Below are 26,062 nucleotides of genomic sequence, written 5' to 3'. Positions count from 1 at the left end.
TGCCCTATCCTTTTGTTGACCCCTGTAGCTGGTGAGAGGAATTTGCATACTAATCAAAGAGTGATTCAAACAAAACCACATGGGGCCTGGCTGCAGAGGCTAACAAAGGAGATAGGAAACCCAAACACCCTTTCCTATGCACTGTGTCAACCTAATGCCAGCTTCCGCCCTTGGTATCGATTGAGAGTGAAATGTCATGTCTGGGACTGCGTGTTTACAGTAGTCATCCCCGCAGGAGGACCCCATTCAGAAGGTACACGTATGTGGTTTGACAGAGCCAGAAAGTCTGGTGTCGCTGCAGCTTCAAGTGAGACCTGCCGCTTTAATTAGGAACCGCAGAGAGCTCCATTAACCAGAGGGAACCCTTTGATCCGCAACAGACAGGACGATGGGTGGGACTTAGTATTACATGTTTTAACCCCTTTAGCATTTCTGCTGCCAAGCACTCAGGTTATGACCTCACGCATACCGGAGATTTTTGGTGGGGACCCATGATTGGTTCATTAAGGTAGGCTCAGCCTACACCAATCCCTGTGGTCCATTTGGCTTTAAAAGAGGGCCGAGCACCTCTTTTGGCATATCATCTGAAGTCTTTGCAAGGAGTAGCACAAATAACTCATCATTGAACCCTGGCTGAAAGTACAGTCTGCCTTACATCTTGCGCCAGTAAAGGAAGACCAGGATTTTGAAAGAGGGAAGCAAGCTCCCTCCCCTAAACATCTCTCAGGGAACAGAAGGAGATACAGAATCCAGAGGACCCTCTAGCCACTCCAGAACCGGTACCCACTCAGCCCACAGTGTGCCCTGCTGGGCTCTGCAGCAAGCTTCCTAGGTAGGAAGTGCCAGAAGGTCCCTGAACTAGAAACCAAGGACAAGGAATCTGCCTGCAACAAACTCCTCTGCTTTGGCCCGTTCGCCTTAAAACACAACACAAGCCCATTGAAGAAGCTGGGACAAGTGCCTCGACGAGCATCTACTGAGTTGCAATCGACTGCAATGCTGACTGTTACAACGCCGTCGCTTAAAGCCATCCAAGATGTCTCGACCATTGCTTCAGAACTGCCGACCTGCACTGAGACGATACTTGACCCAGAGCCGCCATGTAGGCCAGCCTGCAGCCGTCCATACAGCTTCACTCGCCAAACTGGTTGCCGTCTGATAAAACTGCAGCTTTTCCCCATCTTGAACTCTGTCACAGAAGCTAAAAACATACTGAAACCTACTCGACACTGTCGAGCAAGAAGAACACCTACAGGAACAAGGTACATTGTGGTTCTGTCCGCCTGGTCCTTTAAAGGGTGGGTTGTATTTTGTAGTGTTGCTAGAACTGTCTGTTGGGATAATAATGAAGTAGATATTTAGGCCCTTTCTTTGACTCTGTGCTAATTCCTTTTCAGTCTTTCCTGATTATTTGTTGTTTTGTCTTTGTGTGCGCCTTAAGGCCTACGGGCGATGTGGCGCGTTCCCAAGAATTAAAATAAATAAATAAATAAATTTCTATAAAACCTTGACTGGACAGTCCCGTTTATCATTAGGTAATTGTTTTTTTGACGTGTTGCAACTAACCAACGATCCATGACCTTTCAGACATAAGCCTGCCATTCCGTCCATGCTATCAAAATTGGACAAGGAGGTTAATAGTTTGCTTGTGTTTCTAATCTGTTCGGATCCCTTCTGGTGCACTAGAGGTTTGGGGCTGATGGATGGTTTAGAACCCGATATTCATCCTTAGACCACAGGTGCTCCGGAAGTTGATTTGTCACACATACTGTACAAGTGTTTTAGTGTATGCCACTTTGCTGAATGCCTCCTTGCTTTGTATGTATGCAGGTGTTAATGCTTAGTTTTACCTTTGAATACATGACTCATTCTGTATGTTAGGAGTACTGCTTGTACGGTTTTAAATGGGCTGTGAGGTTGCCGGATCTACGAGGTACTAACAGGCATGTCTTCCAGTGTGCCCAAGTTCATATTCATGGGTGTCTTTGTGCAGTTTGCACTGAGCATGATGAAATATGGTCTGATTTCTCTCTGTAATCTCTGGGTGGATGTGTGTCCTTGCTGCAGTTCATATTAGAATTAGAGTTTTCCCATTCCATTGTATTGGTAGCATTTATTTTTTGTGTGCAATTTTTGGGAATTAGAGTCCGCCATTACTCCAATGAGCTGCCTCAGCTTGGTACCTACTTGGTCTAGACATGTTTCAGTTTTTGCTGGGATTTTCCACTACTCCAAGCCACACCAACGTTTTGAGGATTTGACCAGAGAGTACTACTATTGATTGTATGTTGGATTTCACCACTTCTCCAAGCCAGTGTCCTTATTAATACCTGGGTATTACTGTGAATTAACATGTTGTTAGAACTTAGAAGTTTCCATTACTCAAAGGTCGTCTTCTTGTTTGCCACCTCATGGATCTGGATGTGACTGTAGTTGTTACTATTTGAATTTGATAGAAGTAGCCATTTCTCGACAGTGACAACCCTTTTCATTTTGCGTTATCTTCCTTGCTCCTCTCCTAACCATGTTCTGTCCTTTGCTCTTCTTATATAAGTGGTTGTTCATGGTTTAATGCCCCCAAAGTGTGACCAAAGAGCAATCCAAGATGTTGAGTGTTCAGATATGTTCTCTGTTTGGCATTGGATGGGGTGTTGGCGCAATCTCTCCCTTTTTGGTTTTGCTAGTTACTGCAGTTGAGCACTGGCTGTGAGTGATTGTTTTTATCACTGTCTCTACCTTGCTTCCTTCCTCCTCTAATCCTCTCCTATGTGAGTGTCCTGAGTTAATAGTGTGTATAAGTGTGTCAGGGTTCCGTTCAATTCTTCCTCATCATGTCTTGAACAAGGTACACACAAGAGGAAACATTCCCATTCCTCCAGCAAATCTGCCTGTATTCCTAAGAACTTGGGACTCAAACGCCAATTACAAAGCCCTCAGAAAACACGTTCATCCAGAAGCTTGCGTTCCTTCAGAGAACGCTATGGGTTGCCATGGAAACGCTGGCTTCTATTGCATACGCGTATGCCTTCTGGATTACGGCGGTGCGTTGTGCGTGCAGTCAGCTGTTCGTGATATAAACCCTGCCCACTCTGCACGGCGCTGCTTCTGAATTTGTTCTGAAAGCTTCTACGTCTTGTTGTTACCTTGATTCCTGGTCTTGATTCCCTAGTCTGTCTTTCGACTTCCCTTATTTTGCCTCCTGATTCTGCTCAACGTTGCTTCCCGATACCCGATATTCCAACAATTCAATCTTCCACAGACTAATGTGGAGGCCACTTGTGCAACATTGATTGCATTCAGCAGAGAGCTTTTGACCTCACATTGTGCACCCCATCAAATAAAAAGCTTTAAAAATATATATCTGATGTTTTGCACACAACTGCAGCATCTGACCTTCTATGCACAATTTCATTAACTCCACTCACCCTATCCTGCTCCCACAAGATGATATAGGGGTAGTATTGACTCATTTATATTGATGCAAAATCTGTAACCTGAAACAATAACATGGTCTTGTGCAGTGCAAAAAGTACCAATCCATGTTGCCAACTTTACAAGCCATTCTTCGAGTTAAGGATTTATCTACACGGGTGACTACCTCAGATGTGCTGCTACCACTGATATGACCTCTGTAAACATGACAGTGCCTATGTTAGAACAGAAGCCAGCACTTTGAATTACCAATGTCATCCTGCTATCACAAACCTAAGGTATTGTCTGTGTGCAAGTGCATTTGGAATATGAAAGTAGGCTTCTTGTCATTGGACTGTTCCTTTTTTAAATACTTGTTTAGAACAATTAGTATAATAGCTCTTTTTAGGTGATTAGAAAATATCTTGACTATAACGCTGCACAGCAACTTCGTTTTGGTATTGTTCAGTAGTCATGCTTTGGGACACCTACTCAACTTCTTCCAATAACAGTGGTTCCTTTTATACTGCAAGGACAAAAACAGAAAACTGTAACCTTTATAAAACATCTGACAGACCCACTAGCACTTGGTAATTTCCCCCAGCCTGCCGCTCATCAGTGAGACTGCAGATCAATGAGATGACCTTGGCTGCAAAACTATTTACTTTGGTTTGCCCGTTCCTCAAGATGGTTCTCTAAAAGGTTGTATGTGTCCAAAGGAACCATTCCAAAATCTTTGTTTCAGTTGTGTAGGTTACAATAAAGTGCTGCTAACAAAATTGAAGACTGCAGTCTTTCTAGATTCTTTAAACTTTTCCAAAGTGTGGCCCACCTTTTACCCAAATTATATTTCACACTGAAAAGGCTTTGCCATAATGTTGCACTCAGCAGCTTAGAAAATGCAATTTTCTAAGACATCAAGACTCCTAAATACTGCATATGTTGACATAAACCTGCTCACCGATTCTACAGGATCCAACACTGCCTATGTAATGTATTTTGAAGACTCCAAACAATCACAATCTGATGTAATGGTTCTGCCTTGTCCTGAAGCATATATAGACAATAGCTTGACATTGTGAATACTGATACCTGAACAAGTAAGTAGCCACAGAGACAACACACTTATAGAAGATTTAGAACAAAAATAAAGTGTTTTACCATGAAACAATTGACTTAGACTATCAGGTGCCAAAGAGGGTAAGTTGTTAGTCGTCCCCATGTGTTTGCCACATGTACCACCTATGAGTCTACCACTGGATGACCCCCAAAATATGGTGGACCTTCCACAACTAGTCTATGGGCCTCATTCCGAGTACGGCGCTAACCAATGGCGCTATTAACGCCTTGGTTGACGCCGTACCCGGACCGGCAGCGCCTTGGTGGTTGGCGGAATTACCGCCCCATTCCAAGGTTGGCGGGGCGGTAATTCCCCAATCCCCATTTACCCTTCCCCATTCCCATTCTCGCCCCATAGGGCATAATGGGAGTGGGGAAGGCGTCAATTACGCCGCCGTAAATTACGGTGGCGTAATTAACATCAAGGTCCCTTAGCGCCATGGTATTTAACGCCTGCTAAAAGCAGGTGTTAAAAGCACCATGGCGCTAAGGGAACTCGGAGTATGGCGGTAAGGGATTACCGCCACCGCTCTCGTTAGCGGTGGCCGCTATCCCTTAACGCCATACTCGGAATGAGGCCCTATATATTTTCTGTACATTTTGGTGTATTGCTGATACTAAAGCCATCAACTATCAAATATCTATAACTGGGTCTTTAAATGCATCTGCAAAAGGCCAAAAGGGAGTATCCGTTCTGGGACCTTTTATCAGGGTTCCTAGATTAACTATAGTTCATATTTCAGTTTGGGTCAGGTGTTTGAAGTGGTGGTGTTTTAGTATCAAGAAGAGGACATTTATTTTCCTCAACTTATTTATTTCAGGAAGGTGAAGTTAGCCCAAGGCAAGATGGCAGAGATAATTGAAGGTTCTGGAGTGAGGCAGGTAGTTTTGGAATCTTGGCAGGATTCTAAACTGCCTTTCATCTGTGAAGAAACTCAAGAGGCAGCAGCTAACCAGTCAAGCTCCAGCATTTTGAGACCTATTAAGTTGCATCAAGAGTAAAAGAAACTTTAAAAGTCGGCATGGGACAAGATCCTGATTACCGGTGGGATTATTTGACCATTGTGACTGTTTAAGTTCCTGAGAAGCCGTCGTGCTTATCTACTGAAAAGTTAAACTACAGTAAAAATGAATTTAATTGTATTCATTACGCTTAGCAGCCTTTGTTAATTTGAAGTAAAAGAGAAAACGTGTAGAAGAAAATATTGAAGTTGGCTCGCCTGCAATGATACTGCATACCACGCGCTATCTTACCATGCAAGTGTTTTCAGTGCGCAGATGAACAAAGGCGTAGTGCCAGAGAAAAAGCATCAGAAACGATGCGTCGGGTGTTTCATTTTTATGCACATATGTTAGCTGGTACCAGGCACAGACAAGCGCAAATCCTTTTCCCCTAATCATTTCCTTTAGTTTTTTATCAAGCCGCGTAACACAATCTCAAAAGAGAAGAGATACTACTGAGTGACTTGGTGGATGCGCATTTAGCAAGGACATTGAAACGTGAGCTTCTTGGAGTGTGCGCACACCAGCCTGAAAGCTTTAAGACAGAGTGTGTAATAAATTTAAATCACAACCATTTAGAACATCGTTCTTCAGTTATATTTTACAAGGATCAACATCATTTGTTTCTTCAAGACTTAGTCAGGCAATTGCAATTTAAAGTGACGCTTAGCTGAGAGAGAAATAAGAAATCTGAAAGTTATTGGTTTTAAAGTAATGCCAGCAAAAGAGATTGCAACTAGAGAAAAGAGTGTCAGTAAGGTCTCTCGTGAATTTCCTGAATTAATAACCACTAGGCACTTTGCATGGCTTTTCCAGGTATGCAATTGGGTCAGTAAAGGGAGGCATATATTTGGGATGGTAAGTGCAGAAACTTAATTGAATGACTAATTTCAGGTCTCGCAATTCCAAAAAGAAGTCTGAGATGAGGATCTGTTTATTATTTTGCCCCATTCCCCTTTCCCTTCGGGGCAAAAGACCTACAGCCTGTTAATGTTAAAGGGGCTGTGTGTTGGCTGCTTCAGGTGGTTAGTGGGGTCAGCAGCTTCCATGACGTTCTACAGGATCCTGGCACCTTTTTGCAGCACATCATTAAAATGACCATGATAATGTTCATCTGCAATATTTTGTATTGACACATACAATATTTATGTAGCATCATATAAGAGAAAAGCTTCCAAGAAGGTGCAATGGGAAACTATTCACTACAATGTATCTGGAGAAATGCCCAAACCACTTGCATACTGTAAGTCTTAACAGAGGTTTTACTGCCAAATCATCGTAAGAGGGTCTTTAGTAAAACATTGCCTTGGCTGTGAATAAGCAACACCACAGCAACCTATCAGAAGCACCCCCTGGAATAAAAGCGTTGAAGTCACATTTTGGGGAAAAAATTGTTTTGTGAACTCAGTCAACTTCTTCCTTGATTTCGAAGAATAATGTTCAATACCAAACCCTGGCCTTATGTCAAAACATAAATGAATCATTCCTTCTGGCCTCCCTCAATACTGTTTACATTTCTGCACATTTTATTTTTGTTCCCTTCTCTTACGGCACCAACACCCACATAGAGGATGCAATTGATCCTATTTAAGTAGGGGCTTCAAGCAAAGAGCCAGTTCAACTTCTGTACTCAGCCTCTCTGAGCCCACCAATGAAGTCTAGGTAGATGATGTGGTTACCTTGGACCCATTCTGTAACCGAGAAAAGGTGCAGGATTGAATTAGCTGGTGTTTTAGTTGCTGAAACATAGAGACAAGGTGCAGGATTGAATTAGCTGGTGTTTTAGTTGCTGAAACATAGAGACAAGGTGCAGGATTGAATTAGCTGGTGTTTTAGTTGCTGAAACATAGAGACAAGGATTTCAATACTGGTTCCTTTGTACCATTCACTAATGGGGATTTAGAACTTCATTTTCTGCTTGTTTTGTTATAATAATAATTGTTCTTGCATAATGCGCTTAATACCAGCGAACAGTTTCTAAGCGCAAGTCCGGGATTTGAACTTGTGCTGCTATGCGTTGTCTTGCTTCCAAGAGAAATGCGTTGCCCCTGAGCTATCCTCCCAGACTTGAAGATATGGACCTTTAGACAGGAATTTTCTTACTATTATTCGTTGACAATTGTAAAGATTCTGTCTCTGTAGAATTAATTAATTTATTTTGTACAACACGTTAAATACTGGAGACCAGTCTCTAAGCGCAAGACCAGGATCCGAACCTTGCTACCAAGACAAACAAGTTGCTCCTGAGCTATCCTCCCAGCCCCCTGCAGAGTGCAAGGAAGGATCGCCAGACCTCTTCTCCTCTACAGGGCAAATGTGTGTCTCTTCTGAACAAGCCATGAACATATTTCTCACCCTTGATCACTTACACTTTAAATTCAGCAGCAAGCTTTGCATCTCTTGAAGCCGTGGTGGACCACCAAGCACCATTGATAAGCGGTGGAAGTTTGTCTTTCAAATCCACATTCAATAGCTGCCATATTACTTGAACCCCAAAGTACTTTTTCTTATATTGGAGAACGAATAAAATGCAAAAAAATCAAAGAATCCAATCTTTTGTAAGATTGGAATCCATGACCTTGTGACTTTCTGGCACACAAAACTTGTGACATCGCAAAAGCATCTTTATCGCTGAGGTAAACAAGCAGTTTTACTGTTCCTATACTTTTATTTTGAAAAGAAACCGTTCCGGAATGGTTTCTTTTTAAAATAAAAGTGTAGGAAGAAGTTGAAACTTGCCCTTTCAGTGCAGTGCACTCTGCGTTCCCTTAAACAGCAGGAACATGTGTTTGGGGGTATTTATTGTGTGGGGGAGGGGTTGTGGTGATGGGGTTTGTGGGGAGTGGAAGCAGGCCAGTATGGAACATAGTTTCACTACTTCTTTTCGCATACTTCGACCACTGGTGCCATTATATCCTAGAGTGCTATCATTTACAAGCAGAGTTGTGTGACACCTACATAGCAGCCTGCAAAATAATTGTACCAAACGTGAGCAATCAGAGCATGAACAAAATCACATCTACCAGCCTCATGGAAGAGGTATTATAAAGATTAAGAATCTTCAGATGGAATAGTAGCCATCATTGAAACTAATTAATATATATTTCCCTAGAGTGTAATCATCATCATAATCATCATTATCATCATCACTAGGTTATGTTCAGGGCATGATATCAAACTTATTTGAAACAGGGACACAATGCTTGTCAAGAAGAAAGGCATACGACTTGCAAATCTGTGTAAGCTGATACAATTGAGGTATCGGCTTCATATTTGCTGGAAGGGTTTCTAAACTGTAAGCCCATCACCCAGAAAAATAATCCGCTCACCGACTGCAATGGCAAATGGCACATCTATTGTGAGGAAAAAGTTCCAAACTAAACACGCACACCAAACTGTCCACTACTCAAAATTGCCTGAGAGGAAACAAGACTGCCAAACTTAACATCATTCTCTTGTGGTGGTCAATCCAATTCACATTCCATGATAAATCCGATTTAGGGAAGAGTTTCAAACTTGAGCCTCAACACATAAAAAGTCTCACACGTAAAATGTATAATGATAAATCGCAAGTTGGAATGTATTTCTAGTTAACAAGCAAATAACTCAGGAAGCTCAGCCAACCCAACAGTGAATAATAATACTCAAGAAAGCAGCAGCAGCAGGGCCACCATGCCTTACAGTGGAGAGCCACAACCATGACTTTCCCCCTCCCCCCATAAAGGGGAAAATGTGTGCTATGGAGGGAGTTGTTTCCAGTCACCTGCCAGTAAAATCAAGTGCGAAAAATACAAGTACCAGAATCCTCAGAGTCAATTAACTTGCCATACCTGAAAAAGAAATGAAGACACGCCTGAAACAGCAAAGAAACTCAGCCTCCCTTAAGACTGATGGAGTCATGAGGAGGAGAAGCTAATGACTGGTAACAGACCGTCTGCCTTACCAATCTTTAAACATTGTTCCAGGAGTCCCGGGCTCAAAGGCAGCAGCAGCAGGGCCACCATGCCTTACAGTGGAGAGCCACAACCATGGCTTTCCCCCTCCCCCCATCAAGGGGAAAATGTGTGCTATGAAGGGAGTTGTTTCCAGTCACCTGCCAGTAAAATCAAGTGCGAAAAATACAAGTAACAGAATCCTCAGAGTCAATTAATTTGCCATACCTGAAAAAGAAATGAAGACACGCCTGAAACAGCAAAGAAACTCAGCCTCCCTGAAGATTGATGGAGTCATGAGGAGGAGAAGCTAATGACTGGTAACGGAGCACCGGCCTTACCAATTTTTAAACATTAGGCCAGCGGTCTGAACTGCCCACTTAATGTAACCTGACAAATTTAAAGTGTGGAGGGTGTTCCAAAATGAAATGCCCAGAAAACCTAACACTGCATAATACATACAACATGAGGAAAGAGAAAGTGATGCACACTCTATACAGAGAACTGAAAAATGCCTACACAATTTTCCACTTTTGAATTGTAAATGAATGGATGATCACAATTAATCATTTTACTCCTAGTACACAAAACCATCCACTCAACTCTTATAGAGTAATCATAATTGGGCAAGAGTTTTAGGAAGGGTCACCAAGTTGTGAATGATAAATCTGATGCATGAACGGCAGAGAGAAAGAACAGTTCCTCAAGGGGTTTAGCGGGCCTTCCACCATAAACTGGTATCTCGGGCAGAATTTTTGCCACAAAAGACATGTTGATTACATACACAAAATGGTCCCAGGAATGAACTCCCTGAAATATGGTAGACAAGGGAAAAGTTACTTTCCTGTAACTCCTGTTGTCCAGCAGCAGGTCTGCTCCAGCCACCCCGATCCAAGTGAGTGTCCCCCTCTTGCACTCTCATCATGCTTTCTTCCCCCTTTGTTTTTGTCTTTCTTTGTTTCCTTTTCTCTCATTTTCCAGCTCCTTTCTGTGGTTTCTCCCTCAAATCCCTTCCCTCCTCCCTCTTCCCTACCCTACCCCATGTGATTCGCAGAAGCCTAGCTTGCTGGATTTGGACTCGGAGCAGTATTTTCATCAGCAGATGGCCTATGCAAGTGGGTCTGCTGTGGCCGCCCCATTCCAGGTGAGTGCCCCCCTCTTGCCTTCTCCATCATGCTTTCTTCCCCCTTTGTTTGTCTCTTTCTTTCCTTCCTTTTCTCTAGTTTTTCGGCTCCTTTCTGTGGTTTCTCCCTCAAATCCCTCCCCTGGCCTTCCTCCCTCTTCGCTCCCCTGCCCCTTGTGATTTGCTGAAGCCTTGCTTCTTTGCTGGATTTGGACTTGGGGCGGCATTTCCATCAGCAGACGGCCCGTGCAAGCGGGTCTACTATGGCCACCCCAATGCAGGTAATTGTCCCCCTCTTGCCCTCTCCATCATGCTTTCTTCCCCCTTTGTTTTTATTTCTGATTTCCGTGTTTTCGCCCTCAAATCCCTCCCTTGGCCTTCCTCCCTCTTCCCGCTCCTGCCCTGTGTGATTGGCTGGTGGGTGTGGAAACCACCCTCTTAACAGGGGGACACAGGGCAGCCTTGCCCGGGCAGCCATTGGCTAAGGGCCAGAGGCAAGGGCCATCTCCCTACTAAGAAGCTCAACTCTGTGTTTGCCTTTGCTCGCCTGGGACGCAGACACGACTACAACGACTCATAGGGTAAGTGTTTACTGGGCAGGGAGTACGGCCATTATGGCACTCCCGTAAAAGTCCACCACTCTTATTACCTAATTATCCTATACCTACTTGCATGTAGCCTAATTGTGCAACTGGTATTTCACTGCACTGTCAATGTTTGAATCTAAGTACTTTTTCATTACACTGTTGAATCTTAGTGAGTTTTAAATCCAAGTGCATTTTCCCACTGTTTATTTTAAATCTAGGTACATTTTCCCACTGTTTTGCATTTTAAATCCGGGCGCATTGGCCCACTGCTGGTATATTTTAAATCTATGTGCATTTTCCCATTACTGTGAGTTTTAAATCTAGTTGCATTTGCCCATTACTGTTTATTTTAAATCCAGGGGCATTTAACAAGTGTTATGTATTTTAAATCTAGGTACATTTGCCCACTGCTGTATGTTTTGAATCTAGGTGCATTGGGCCTCATTACACGGTAGGCGCTAAAAAACGGGATTTACCGGCATGGCGCTATTAGCGTGTCCGCCCTCACAGGAGACTGCCAATAGCGCACCATTACGAGTAAGCGGACACGCGCATAGGGCCATGCCGGTAAATGACCCTACCGCCATGGCGCAAAAGCACCTTACCGTGCCCGCCCAAAGTGCTGATAGCACCTCCGCCCTCAATGTACATGCTATTTGCGGTCACCGCTATTAGCGATGACCGCTATTAGCGATGACCGCTATTAGCATCGACCGTTAAATAGCGGAAGCGGAAATAGCGTCATCGCACCGGAACGGGAAAGAGCACGGCGGCCATCTTTAAAAACACAATCCATTGCCATCCTCTGCCCCCTGGACCATATTGGAGTAGTGAGCTGTGTGAAATCGACCGTGACACCTGCATCATGCCCAAGGCCCTGAAGAAAACATGTGACAGGCAGCGGAAGGAAAAGTACACCAACGAGGAACTGGTCATGTTGACGCAGACCCTTGCAGAGCATGCAGAGGTCGTCTTTGCAAATGATATGCGCCGTGCCACCTTGCTCAAGAAGAAAGCCATCTGGGAGGAGGTGGCGGTCAAAGTCAGTGCCGTGGGCACCAACACGCGCACTGTCCGTGAATGCAGGAAGAGGTGGGACGACCTCAGGCTGCGGGTGAGGGGCATCCTGGCGGAGAACCACCGCATTGCCACTGCTGGCGGAGATGGCTCCCCAATACACCTGAAGGAATGGGAGGAGACATGCGCCAACATGATAGCCACCGAGAGCATTGAGGGAGTGGGCAGCATGGAGGTCGGCGTGGCTACCACTTCTGATGCAGGTGAGTGTACACATGACAGGATGCGGTGTGAATGCACAGTCACCCCCATATGTGAGCCCAGACCCCACTCATGCATGGACACACATCCACACATGCACCCATCCATCACCATGTCAGTGTCAGACCCAAACACACACACATGCACACATCACCAGAGACAAGTCCCAAACTCAAACATGCATGGATGAGGCACTGAACTGGCACAACACCTGCATCCATAACTGCTAAGTCCCAATGTCCACAACTGCATGAACCCTGTGATTTACATTGAGTATATTGAAACGCAACCAATGCCATCCCCCTTCTCGTCCCTGACAGGCTCACATACAGATGGGGAGGATGCTGCTGATGCATCAAAGGCACCACCTACATCAAAGAGGCCAAGGGCACAGGAGCCGGAGGAAACCCCTGCAACATCCAGGGGCAAGGGTGGAAGGCCACACCTGAGGAGTGGCAGCCTACGTCACAGTGCCATTGCCAGGGCAGCAGTAGCTGCACCACCAACTGTGGGCCCACCACCGGAGGCAAACCCACTGGCAACAATGCCAGACACCCAGGGCCCACCATCAGCTGCGGCAAGCTCTGCTGGTGAGGCAGCCGCCACTGGCCCCTAGTCCGATCCAGAGGACACCCTACTCCAGCAAATGGAGATGCACACCCCAAGCCCCCCAGGAAGCCCAGAGCCCATGGCATCCCAGACCCCTGGTTCTGATGGGACTTACGAGGACACCAACCCTGCAATAATGTCACCCATGCTACCATCACCAGTTGCATTGGAGCCATCTGTGGGCACGGCATCCAATGCACGGTCACCCGGCACTGATCAGCAATTCACCACCATCCTGCAGTGCCAACAGGAGCTGACCGTGCTGGTTGGGCAGCATGTCGCTGAGGCAGCAAATCTCACCGAGAAGATAGTCCAGACGGCGAGGCACTCCACTGAGCGCATGGACGCCAACACGGACAGGATCTGCAATGAAATTGCAAGTCTTAGGGAGGTGCTTGTCCGCATGGCAAACACAATGGACCGCCACTTTCACCCACAAGGCCAGTCTGCCCCATCCTCGACTTCCGGGTCGACTCAAACAAGCCCCCTCAGGCGCTCGATGAGAACCACAAGGCGCACGTCTGGCAACCCTCAAGACCCTTCCAAGGACAATTGCAATTAGGGGGCTAATGGGGATACCCCGGTGTGCATTGGCCATGGCAGAAATGGCAGAGACATGAGGGACTGTTGTGGGGGGTGGTGGGAAGTGTGTTATGGGTCTGTTGGGGGGGGGAGGGTGTTATGGGTCTGTTGGGGGGGGGAGGGTGTTATGAGTCTGTTGGGGGGGAAGGGTGGTGGGATGTTTTTGGGCTTGCACTACTACACCTTCATGTCACTCAATACACTGGTTTCTGAACAAAACACAGGCTTGGACATCTTCATTGTGTGTGTGTACTTTATTGGCAACATGGTCCATTGCGTGCTTCAAAACATACACCAGTGCATTACCCCCCATATCCAGGTGACAGTACGGAAACATGTTTCTCAGAATATTTGGTGGATCAGATGCCGTCTCACAGCACGTCCCTCCTGGCCATCCCCTCTTGCAACACCTGCATCCCCTTCACCTCCGTCCTCATCACCATCATCATCCTCATCAGGTACTTCTATTTCTACGTCAGGGGGCAGTGGCACATTCCGTCTGATACACATATTGTGCAGCATGACACATGCCATGGTGATCTTGGACACCTTCTCATGTCCATACAGGAGAGCACCACCAGACCTGCTAATGCACCTGAAACGTGACTTCAATAGTCCAAAAGTCTGCTCGATCACGATGCGGGTACGGGTATGTGCACGATTGTATTCCTCCTCGTGCCTGTTCTGTGGGTTCCGTACAGGTGTGAGGAGCCAGGGCTTCAGGGGATAGCCCGCATCACCTGTATGGGGGAATGAACGGGGTCCTGTTACTGTTCACCTCAAAATCGGCCTGTTCACATCACACAAATTGATATTGCATTGTGATTCAGGTACTAAATTGACAGCATTCATGCAGATGGTCTGTGTGACAGCAACGTGCAAGGGGAAGGTCGACCATGCAAGTAGAAATGCCACATTCATGCCTCCAACAGTAATTGACATGTCATGGGTGAGGCCAGGTCTTAGGTGTCCCTGGCCCATACAAATTAGGTAACACACTGCTAGTGTACTGACATCCTGACACCGATGTTGCCATGCTGTGAAGCATCACTTCAGTGGTGCCATAGGTGTGTGGTTCAGTGCTATGTCTAGGGGTGATCCCTTTGCATGCATTCAAGGACGCGTTGCTGGATTGATGTTGTGCTGCACTGATTCTGTATTACGGTCTTGACACCATGTTGCAGGTTTGTGTAATATGTGGCGTGGCATGATGTGCAATGTGGATGGATGTGTGATATTTTGCAACCTGCATTGTTCTCAATGTTCTGCACCTTCGAATTGCATGTGGGTTCCTCTCAAGTACATCGTGGCCTTCCCTGAAGGACATTGGCGTACATCTGTATGTCCATTTCCCCTACGGACGCCAGTCAACACCCAGTTGGAGTATGTATCTCTCCCCCCCATTCACACCCAGTTGGAGCATGTATCTCTCCCCCCCCATTCACACCCAGTTGGAGCATGTATCTCCCCCCCCCCATTCACACCCAGTTGGAGCATGTATCTCTCCCCCCCCATTCACACCCAGTTGGAGCATGTATCTCTCCCCCCCCCATTCCCCCCATTCACACCCAGTTGGAGCATGTATCTCTCCCCCCCCCAAATCACGCAGCCATGTGCTTGCCCTGCTACTCACCAAGTAGCCACGAACGTTGTCCGGTGTGTCGCTCCATGTAGCGTGGGATAGTTGAGTTCCGCAGAACCATGGAATCATGTGTTGATCCTGGGAATCTGGCACAGCAATGTGTGATTATCTTGTTGGCGTCACATACCATTTGGACATTGATAGAGTGGAATTGCTTCCTGTTTCGGTACACTACTTCATTGTGACGTGGGACCACCAATTCCACATGGGTACAGTCGATGGCCCCGATGCAACTTGGAATGCCTGCCAGTGAATAGAAGCCAACTTTTGTGTTTGCAATCTCCTGGGCAGTCTGTGGCATGGATATGTGTTCAGGTGCATGCTTCAGGAGTGCATCGAGTACCTGGTTCAGCGTGCGTGAGAATACTGGTTGTGAGATGCCATGCATCTGTCCCACTGTATGCTGATAGGTGCCTGTGGCCAGGAAGTGGAGCACACTCACCACCTTCAGTAGCGGGGGGATGGCAGTTCTGATGTCTATGAGGCTCACAATGTGGTCGTGGATCATGTCCACGATGCTGGTGATGGTAGCCCTGTCCAGACGGTACAGGGTGTGTATCTGCTCAGGGGTCAGGTTGAATGGACTGGCTCTGATCCTGGGTATTGGTGGGTGCCTCTGTGGTATGATTAGGTGGCGTTGTGGTGCCTGCTGTGCCTGTCTTGCCCTCCTCCTCCTCCTGCGTCTCCTTTGTGCTGCCTGTTGTTGTAGCAGCTGCGCTTCAATGAGGTCCTCCAGGCCATGTAATGCTGCCAGTATTGGAACCATCTTGGTGTGGGGAGGGGTGTGGGAATGGGTGTGGTGTGCTCCTTTTGAGCTGCCACAGTCTCCATTGCCTTCACCTGTGCTGATTTGGTGCACCTGTGGCAGGTGGGAACACTGCTCATTTCCCTTAACGGGTGGTCCGCGATGCCGGTATTTGCACCATGGCGGTAAGGGGTTTGGGGGGATTTACCATGCCGCTATTAGCATGTGCACTGGCCTTGTGATGCTGTGCTAATAGCGGCATGGCGTAATTAACGGGATGGAGGGTCGCGCGTACGCGGACTGCCCGCTATTAGTGGACCGTAATTAGCGGTGCCGCTAATAGCGGTGTGCCGGGTCGTGATCCACATGGGGATTTAACGTTACCGGTAATACATTACCGGTAACGTTAAATCCCTACCGCCATCCGTGTAATGAGGCCCATTGTCCCACTACTGTGAGTTTTTAATCTGGGTGTATTTCCCCACTACTGCATATTTTAAATGTAGGTTCATTTTCCCACTGTTGTGTATTTTAAGAGTACTCAGAATGTTCGATTAGGTGGATTATTAGGGTAGGAATATGTGATGCACTTAGATGTATTATTGGGGGTAGGAAATATGTAAGAAATATGTCACACATAGATGGGTTGTCGGGGGTAGTGTAATGCTTACCTGGACTCCTCGGGAGCGTAATGCCTTCCTTGCCTGTGGACCCATTGCTGGAGCACCTTTGGAATTTCTTTCCTGTGTGACAACAATGACAACAGTAGCACTTCTATAATTCCCTTTTAACCTTGTGAGGTGAAACTGTATGCCCCTGGTGATCCCTCCCTTCTCACCTCTGTCTTTGTTTTAGGGAGCTTTCCATCCTGAATACAACAGGGGCACGTTGAAAATGAAGGAACTTAACGTGGAAGGCTGAAGACACTGAGGGGGTAATTCATAGAATTCAGCGCACAAGTGGCGCACGCGGCTGGCGCACAGTGTGCGCGTGCGAATCCCTGCGCCAGCCGCGTGCGCTGAAATCCATTTCCGCGCACAGCGTATTCATGGATTCCAGCCACCAAAACCAGCCGTGGCGCACAGTGGCGCAGCGACCCTGCAGGAGCGCCAGTTACGCCCCCAAGAACGCCTCCCGCGCAGGGAAAAGCCATCAACATACCCAATCCAGCGCAAAGGGCTGCGCTAACCCTGTACCAGCACAGCAAGCGGGCTACGTGTATCACTGGGGTGCGTGGGAAGTACCTCACGGGATTGGCCCCGTGCGAGCAGGGTACGTGTATTTCAGGGTGCAGGGGAAGTTTTACACGTGATTCCAGCACGGTACGTGTATTTTAGGGGTGCGCGGGAAGTTTTACACGCGATTTCAGCAGGGTATGTGTATTTCAGGGGTGCGCGGGAAGTTTTACACGCAATTTCAGCAGGGTACGTGTATTTCAGGGGTGCGCGGGAGGTTTTACACGCGATTTCAGCAGGGTACGTGTATTTCAGGGGTGCGCGGGAAGTTTTACACGCGATTTCAGCAGGGTACGTGTATTTCAGGGGTGCGCGGGAAGTTTTACACGCGATTTCAGCAGGGTACGTGTATTTCAGGGGTGCGCGGGAAGTTTTACACGCGATTTCAGCAGGGTACGTGTATTTCAGGGGTGCGCGGGAAGATTTACACGCGATTTCAGCAGGGTACGTGTATTTCAGGGGTGCCGGGGAGTCCTACATGTGATTTGACAGTGTGGGTCCTCCCAGGTGTTCCCTGTACACCCTCCACGGCCCCTGCAGGCAGCCCACACCACAGGGGACTACCCTGCATCCCTGGTCATGTCCCGCAGGCAGCCCACCCAACATAGGCATGCCCGCCAGCAAAGGCACATGTCTCCTTGAACTAATGAACACCAACTCATGTCCCCCACCACCCCCACCCCCCAGCACTGTGGGGCACCTGCCAGCAGGCCCCCACCCATGTCCAACTCATGTCCCCCACCACCCCCACCCCCCAGCACTGTGGGGCACCTGCCAGCAGGCCCCCACCCATGTCCAACTCATGTCCCCCACCACCCCCACCCCCCAGCACTGTGGGGCACCTGCCAGCAGGCCCCCACCCATGTCCAACTCATGTCGCCCACCACCCCCACCCCCCAGCACTGTGGGGCACCTGCCAGCAGGCCCCCACCCATGTCCAACTCATGTCCCCCACCACCCCCACCCCCCAGCATTGCGGGGCACCCTCCACCAGGCCCTCGCCCATGTCCCATCCATGCCCCCCTGCACCTGGGTCCCCACAATCCCCAATCATGTCCGTAATGGCCATCCTCCCCTGCCAAAAGGCCCAACCAACTATCAAATCCACCCACATATCAAAGGCAATTACATGTTACACACCCAATGTAAATAATGCAAATGAACACATGTCTGTCACACACAATGGCTGCAAGTGAATGTTAAAACACCCAACATGACATGCATGAAAGTAATGAGATGATACGACCCATTGAAGGATGAAAATAAAAATGTATTGAAAATCAACTAGAATGGAAATGAAATTAGAAAAACCACAAAGCAAAACAACAAAAAGAAGATGAATGTCCATGAAAAAAATCCAAAAAATCAAAAAATCCATAGAAGAACTATATACAAGACAATCCCGGGTCCATGAGCCCAACCAAATGAAACCTAACTATGTCAACTAACTAAAAACTGAACTATATACAAAAAAGTGGCGCATTGTCCAATCGCAACCAAATAAAAAAAAAATTAATTCAAAGGAAACCTACCACTAACTATATAACTATATACAATGGCAGCGGGCAAGTCCTGCGGCTCACTCTTTGATGTTGCCGGCCAGGGCATCATCGAACTCCATGTCGATGTCCTGGAGGCGGGACTCTGTCCTGGCCCCGAGGTCTCGCAGGGATAACCCCATGTTCACCTCAAACTCCCTGCGAGCTTCCTCGAGGCACTCGGCCCGCCTCAACGCCCGACGCATGGAGAACTCCGCCCTGACCATGGTGAGCCGCTCCTCTTCCGCCCGCTGCCGCTCCGCACCTATCCGCTGGACCAACTGCTCCCACACGGAAGACACTACCATCCCAGGGTTCTCCTGCCCTCCGGCCGATGCCTGCCCCTCTGATCTTGATGGCCCCGAGCCATGATGCCTCCCACGTCGAGCCTGCTGCTGCCTCCGACGCCACTGCCTCTGCCAGCACAACGGCATCCAGGATGATGGAAACCACCGACGCCGTCGTGCACGTGCCCTGCCCGATGATGCCATCACATCCTCCATCTGCTGGGGTCCAGTTGCTGTGTTGTCCACCCCTGCTGGACCTCTGACTCCCGACTGTGGCAGGGATGGGATCCCCACCGAGCTGGCTGCATTGGTCAGGGCAGGTCCACAGGGGGCCCTGGTGGCATCTGGGCCGGAAGACGGCAAGGAGAACGACTGGCGTATAGTCTCCACAGAGGAGGAGAGGGCCGCCAGATTGGCCGACACATGCAGGAAACCCCCGAACATGGCCGATCCCAATTGGGCCACGTCGGCACGGTGCTCTTCGTGATGACGTGCATGGTCCTCCTGGGAAGCACGCACGGCATCACGAATCACAGCCGTGCGCATCGCGACCCCAATCAGGACCTTCTCCACACGGCCAGGGGTCCCCTCGTCCGCAGGTGGAGGGGAGTCAGATGACATGGACATCCCCTCTACCTGCGGACGGGCCTGGGACGGGGCATCCCTGCTGGTGCAAGGTGGTGCACCCACAGGTTCAGGGACAGCGACATGCACAGGCCCCTCCACGGTGACCTGTGCTGTCTCCTGCCCCTGCCCCTGGACTGCACCACTTGCACCAGCAGGGATGCCCCCACCAGGCCCCATGTGCGCCTCTGTGGAAACCACCAACCTGGATGGCTCCTCGCCGTCTACCGCCGTAGCAGGCCCCTGTGGGGGCTCACCCACCCCTTCCGCTGCAGCCGTGGGGGCATCCCCGCCGCCTTGCTCCACAGCGCCGTCTCCGCCCTCTCCTTCACTAGCCGCTGCGTAGAGGGAGACATAGAACACAAGCATCAGGGTACTGTACAATGGTCCCCTAGACAGGAAGCAATAGCAGATGAGTGCCACTGTCAAAGTAAACTTCCATCATGTCACACCACAACACATGTGTCAGTCCAGGCAAACACACACAGTGACAGTCATGGTGCGTGCCATGGACATTTCAATGCATGTCCAATGGACTCTCGAATCATACAATGTAATGGGACTCACATGCATCATGGGTCATGCCTATCACATGCACACACTTCACCTCAGTCACATCCATCTGGCCCCGTACACCCCAATCACAGTGCATACAAGGATGACTAGGCTGCATCAGTGAATCTGTACATTGTCACAGACATGTGTCATGCATCCATGGCACTCACAAGTCACAGACACGCAGGTCAGGCACACAGACATGGATACCACATATGTATCTGGCATCAGCACCCATCCCTCGCCCCCACCCATGTCCAGGAACAGAGACTGCCATGCTCTCATGTGTGCAATCTGCACAGGGCTCCCCATGTCGCATTAAAACACATGCAACAACCGTGCGGTTCACACATTACAGGTCGCACATGCATTCCCATGATGTCCCTGCACACATAAATGCGTACATGGCCTATGTCACACATGCAGGCAAGTATCAGACAACCAGCACACTGCAACATGCCCTGTCTCACACAGCAATGCTTGGCCACTTACCGCTCAACTCCAGACGGGTCTCCCTCTCAAGGACCTGGGCGTGGAGCGCTGGGTGTGCGCGTTCCAGGACCCTCAACTGGATGGAACTCATGCGGCCCCGGCCCCCCTCCACAAGGCGCCGGGCCTTCATGAGGGTCCTGGACCTCAAGTCCTACCAGCGCTTCTTGACCTTCTGGATGGTGCGGGTTGCCACCCCCTCCGCGTTGATGGCAACCACACAGTCGGCCCAGATCCTATCCCGTCCTTCCCTGTTGGCGCGGGACGATCCGAAGAGGGCATCATACTGCCCCAGGACTTGCTCCACCAGGACACCAACTTCGGTGGCAGTGAAGCTGGTGCCCCTCTGCCCCTCTGGCCGGGGGTTGCCACTGGGGTCAGATGTGGATGTGCCCGACATGGCAACCCCAGGGGCAGGAGTGGGTGGGCAACTGGGTCCTGGGGCTGGGCTGTGGAGCGATGTTATTCGAGTCGGGAGTCTTCTGTACCAGCAGGGGTGGACACAGCAACTGGACCCCTGCAGATGGCTGATGTGCAGGCACCAAATGGCAGGGCACGGTGGCAGCAGGCAGGCAGGCAGGCAGGCAGGCAGCAGCAGATGGCACGTGGGAGGCTGCTCGGGGCACTGGGGGGCAGTAATTCGGCCTTCTGGGCAGGAGCGTGGTCTTCCGTGTGTTTTCGCGTGGCCAGCTTGATACGGAGTGATTTGGCACGTGAAAATCCTGCACGTCAGCGTGAAAATCGAGGAAAGGCCCTTAGCGCGTAAGCGCGTCAGCACGCTTACGCGATTTCATTGGACCAAAGGCCCTTATAGTGTAAGCGCGTCTGTGACGTTTTGCGCACGGGCGTTGCCCTGGCAGGGCTTGGAGATCCTGCGTGCCTTTATGTTCTGTACGTGGTTTTCGTGCGGTGCGTGTGTTTTCCATCCGTTGGGGTTCACACGCTATTACTTCACAGCGGGTGTTGGCTACGCGTTCTTCTACACGCAAGGCAGACGGTGAGTGGTACCCCGCTCCCCCAGGCCTGATCGCGTGAGATACTTCACGCGAACCCCTGAAATCCACGTAGCCCGCTCCACCAGGGCCGATCGCGTGAGAAACTTCACGCGAACCCCTGAAATACACGTAGCACGCTCCCCCAGGCCCGATCGCGTGAAAAAGCGCGTGTGTAACTTCCCGCGCAACCCCGAAATACACGTGCCCCGCTCGCACAGGCACTATTGCTGTATGTTGCCACTTTTGTAATGCGCAGGGACGCTACCGCCTGCCTTCGTGTGGCGGACGTGTTTGGGCTTGTGCGTGTCTTTCGCTGTGCGTGGTTTTGCCCTATTCGATTCCATGAATACGTGTGGTTCGGGTGCGTGTGGGCGTTCCGTCTGCTTCCCTGCAGTACATCCCCAGTTATGCCCTTGTTTTCGCGAGTTGTTCCCCATTCCGCTCGTTACGCCCCGTGTTCCGCCCACTTTCTAGTGTATGCGCAGAGGTTGTGCGCTTTCACTGTGCGCGTCGCGCACTTCTTTCGGGATGTTGCAGTGACGTGTGCGCCATGCACGGGTTTGGCGCACATCCCGAGGAAGACACGCGCAGGGACTTCCATGAATCGCACGCGTGCGCCTCTTTTTTTCCGCTTGCGCCTGCTTGCGCCTGCTTGCGCGTAGATTTTCGGCGCACGTTTGTTCCATGAATCGGCCCCTGAGAGTTCCTTGCTTAAGCTATATCCTTGTTGTTCCAGGATTTAGCTGGGTTAAATATCTGAGGGAAGTATTCTTAAGATTCGTAGTAGTCCCTACGTTGGAGAGATCTCTCTTTCTAATATCTTGCCACCTTTCTATTGCAGGTTCTTTAAATCTCAAGAGGTTAATGGCTGCGGAATGACTGTGGCGTTATTTAGGGATGAAGGAACGCTAACTAGCGTAAGTTCCTCTCAGCGGAGAGATGGTAGTCTTTCAGACAAGCGCGGTTGTAATGGAGTGGTGAAAATGTGAAGAAACTTCAGGTAAGTTAACTTCGTTAAACATCTATTTTCTTAGATTTCTTTGGACGGTGTGGAGACTGCTGAGGTACCTCAGTGCGAGACGCTGCAGCTGTGAACGGTGAGCCTTCCTTTTGAAGTGCCGCGGCTGTGAGGAAGCTCCTGACAGGAATTACTGCGGCGACGAACAAACTCTTCTGACTGAGGAAATTCTGCAGAAAATGCTTCGGTTTGGTAAGTATTTCAGATAACTATGAATTCCTGTTTCTCTCTGAGAACTAATGTCTCTAATCTTTTTCTTGACAGGGTTCTGTGGAGAGCTGCGCCGGTAGCGTTACCCGCTGTCAGCGGTGAAGACGCGAAGCAAGCACACAAGCGGAGGCGGGGCTTAAGAAGCTCCATCCGCTATAAGCATGGAGCGTACAGCAAGTTTTCTCCTCGGCTCTAGAAGCGGCCATGTTTGAAGTATAGAAACCACTGAAGTGCTATGAAAGTCTATGAGCGCATGAACAATGAATGATACAAGCGCCTTTTCTGCCAGGCTTGAAGCCATCTTAGACCTGCTGACTGAGATTGTGGACCTTGATTCCCGTGTACCTGAATGGGGCTGTGTTGGCTTTCTGGAATCATGACAGGTAGGAAATGTGATGCACTTGCATGGATTCTTGGGGTAGGAAATATGACGCACTTAGATGGATTGTTGGGGGTAGGAAATGTGACGCACCCAGAAAGACTTTAGGGGGTAGGAAGTGTGACACACTCAATGGATTAAAGGTGGATAGGAATGGTGTAGCACTCTCTCGCTAGCATGTTCATTTAGGCAGATGTTTTATGATGATATCCCCAGCACTCTGAAGATCATAGGGAGAAACGGCCCAATGTGCCAGAAGTCCTTTGGGGACAGACTGTTAATTGCACCAAAAAGATGTATTAGGGTTGCCCCGTCTGCGCTAAAAGATCTGTCAGGATAGCTTGCCACTGCTCCAGAGCCTTGGTACGGGACATGATGGTTTCTTGATATTAGCCCGCTTATACATTTACAATACCTGTAAGGACAGCCATGAAGATGTACCTAGCTATGCAGTTAACCTGGCATTGCAACTTGAAGAAAGCACATGCAGGTTAACACATGTGTTACACTTAGAGGATTTACGCCTTATAATGTTTAGCCTGCCAATGACGCTCGATTGCTCTTGTACCTGCTTAGCTTAGCAACTGTAACGCACATGGGTTATATGCAGGTTTCTTTGATATCGCACTTAGTACAGTCCTTTGGTTAGCGTTTGTAGAACCTGGAAGATATGTAGTGAGTCTGTAAAGGTAACCTGTCTATTGCGCTTAGAGAATACCATTATCCTAGTTTCTATGGTAGCCTGCCTGTCCTGCCTAGAAGATGGTTCTAGGACAGCCAGTCTATTGCACTTGGTAGACTGGAGGACAGCCTGCCATAGTGCCTAGAAAGGTTTACGAAGGTAGCTGACTTTTTCTTCATCGCAGAAGATCAGATGACACGGCAATATCAAAGATAAGCTCCATCTCAGCTTAAGGTATGTATAAATGCACCACTTCAGTTTACATCTTCTGCAGGCAGCGTTATCCATCCACGCACTTTAGAATGCAGCTAAATCTAAGACAAATTTGGTCTAGCTGGTCACATAACCGCTTCGCACTGAAACACCAGACTTGCCTCACGCCATTAGAATGCAACAACAACCAGGGGTGCTGATGAGCAGCAAAGAAAATGGCGACTTGATTGTGAGCTACTGCCCGGCAAAATCCTGAATAATATTATATCCTCGAGTGTGCCTGCCTAATAAACCTTCTGTCGATGCAGTGATAGCTGCTGACTTGGGGCAACAGCTGACCAAGTTTAGCGACCTGTAGTGAACTGAGGACAGAAATGTAGTCTGCTGGAGGTCGCGGGAGCACAGTGCTGTGGCAGGCCCTGGCTGGGGCATCCAGGCGAAAAGGCAAAATCCTTACTGGAGCCCAGTGCCACAGAGGCCTGTATGGGGGAGGAGCATCAGAGCGGACGGCTCCAAGCGGAGTAAGGCACCCCCACTCTCCCAGAAATGGCATTGAACAACGCATGGGTGCACAGTACCTGTGCAAGTAACTCCTGACGGAAGTAATCATCGGAGAGTGGCGGCAGAGCCCGTGGACTGAGTGTGTGCATTCGTAGGTGAAGGGGAGCAGCATCGCTGCTGTGCCTCATAGTTGAACAATGCTTTCTACGACCATCCTGAGCCACAAAGGGCTGGACTGGCACCCTGGATAAAACACTAATCTGTCGTCCTGTTCATCAACACCCACCACACCACAACAAAATGAGAGAACGGAGGTGGCGCCGTCCGAGAAGCGACACTGAGTGAAGTTCGGAGCCGTGCTACACGGTGCACCACTCTACTTGGCCGGGAGACTGAGACCGGTGAGGTACCTCCGTCGGCTGGAGGCCCATCCACAAGGAGCCAGCTACCGTAAGAAACACAAGCGACTGGATACTGGATGGGGGTAGCACCTACCTTGCTGACAGACCTAGCAAGGTAGGTGGCTCAGCCAGATACAGTGTTGGCACACTCTTGACAAACCCTCACCCTCAGACACTACGGACACTGTGGGTCCGGCATTTGCAGACCCAGACCACTGTCATCCATACATAAGTGCCAGAAGCCCAAACGAAATCAAAGTGTGCTCCTGTTCCATCGATGTGAAAGCACTTCATTTTGATCAGTTGCTTTCAGCCAGGTCGATATACCACCGGAACGGTGTGGTATAGCATCAGAAACAGGCTGACGTCTGGAAGGAATACCCCCAGAACTGAATAGACACTAAGAAGGAATATATGGTGTCTCACGCCTGATATTTTAGTAGGAGGCTACTGACTTGAAAGGAGCTGTATATAAGCTGGAGTATGGCTGAGTCCGGGGCGCTACAGTGAGCGAAATGTGAGTCCAACGGATGACTAGCATCACTAGGAGGATGCTGCAGCAGACCCTTGGGCGCTTAAAGAGGTACATCTGAATCCAGGACCGAGTAACATACAAGGGACACTGATATTGGAAGACAAGGGCAGATACTTGTGGTATTAGTGGGACTTAGTGCCCCCGCACTTGGTGAAACTGGGCAGCGAAGTGAGCGACATTATATAGGCGAGGGGGTGGACCCGTGGTCAAGCACTGGAGGACTGTCCGGTTCTGGGCACAGCTTGAAAGGCAGGGCAGTGGCTCATCACATGACCCCTTCAGGGAAATGCTGTGTGCTTCGGGGCACTTGGTGTGAGGATCGTATCCTGTGTCAGAATATTATAAGGTCTGTTTAGACGAGACAACTGGC

The 26,062-nt window shown here is 49.0% G+C and overlaps 1 protein-coding gene across 12 annotated transcripts in view; it reads right to left on the bottom strand.

Annotated features, from left to right (window-relative positions):
* OBSCN (obscurin, cytoskeletal calmodulin and titin-interacting RhoGEF) overlaps positions 1-26,062 on the bottom strand; it is a 3,169,051-nt gene that overhangs the window by 1,757,240 nt on the left and 1,385,749 nt on the right. The window lies entirely within an intron of this gene.

The sequence above is a fragment of the Ambystoma mexicanum genome, chromosome 2q (genome assembly GCF_040938575.1).
Source record: "Ambystoma mexicanum isolate Mex_15411 chromosome 2q, UKY_AmexF1_1, whole genome shotgun sequence".
In the NCBI taxonomy this organism is placed as follows: domain Eukaryota; kingdom Metazoa; phylum Chordata; class Amphibia; order Caudata; family Ambystomatidae; genus Ambystoma; species Ambystoma mexicanum.
The sequence above is the reverse complement of the archived record's forward strand: the minus strand, read 5'-3'. Positions and strand labels throughout refer to the sequence as shown.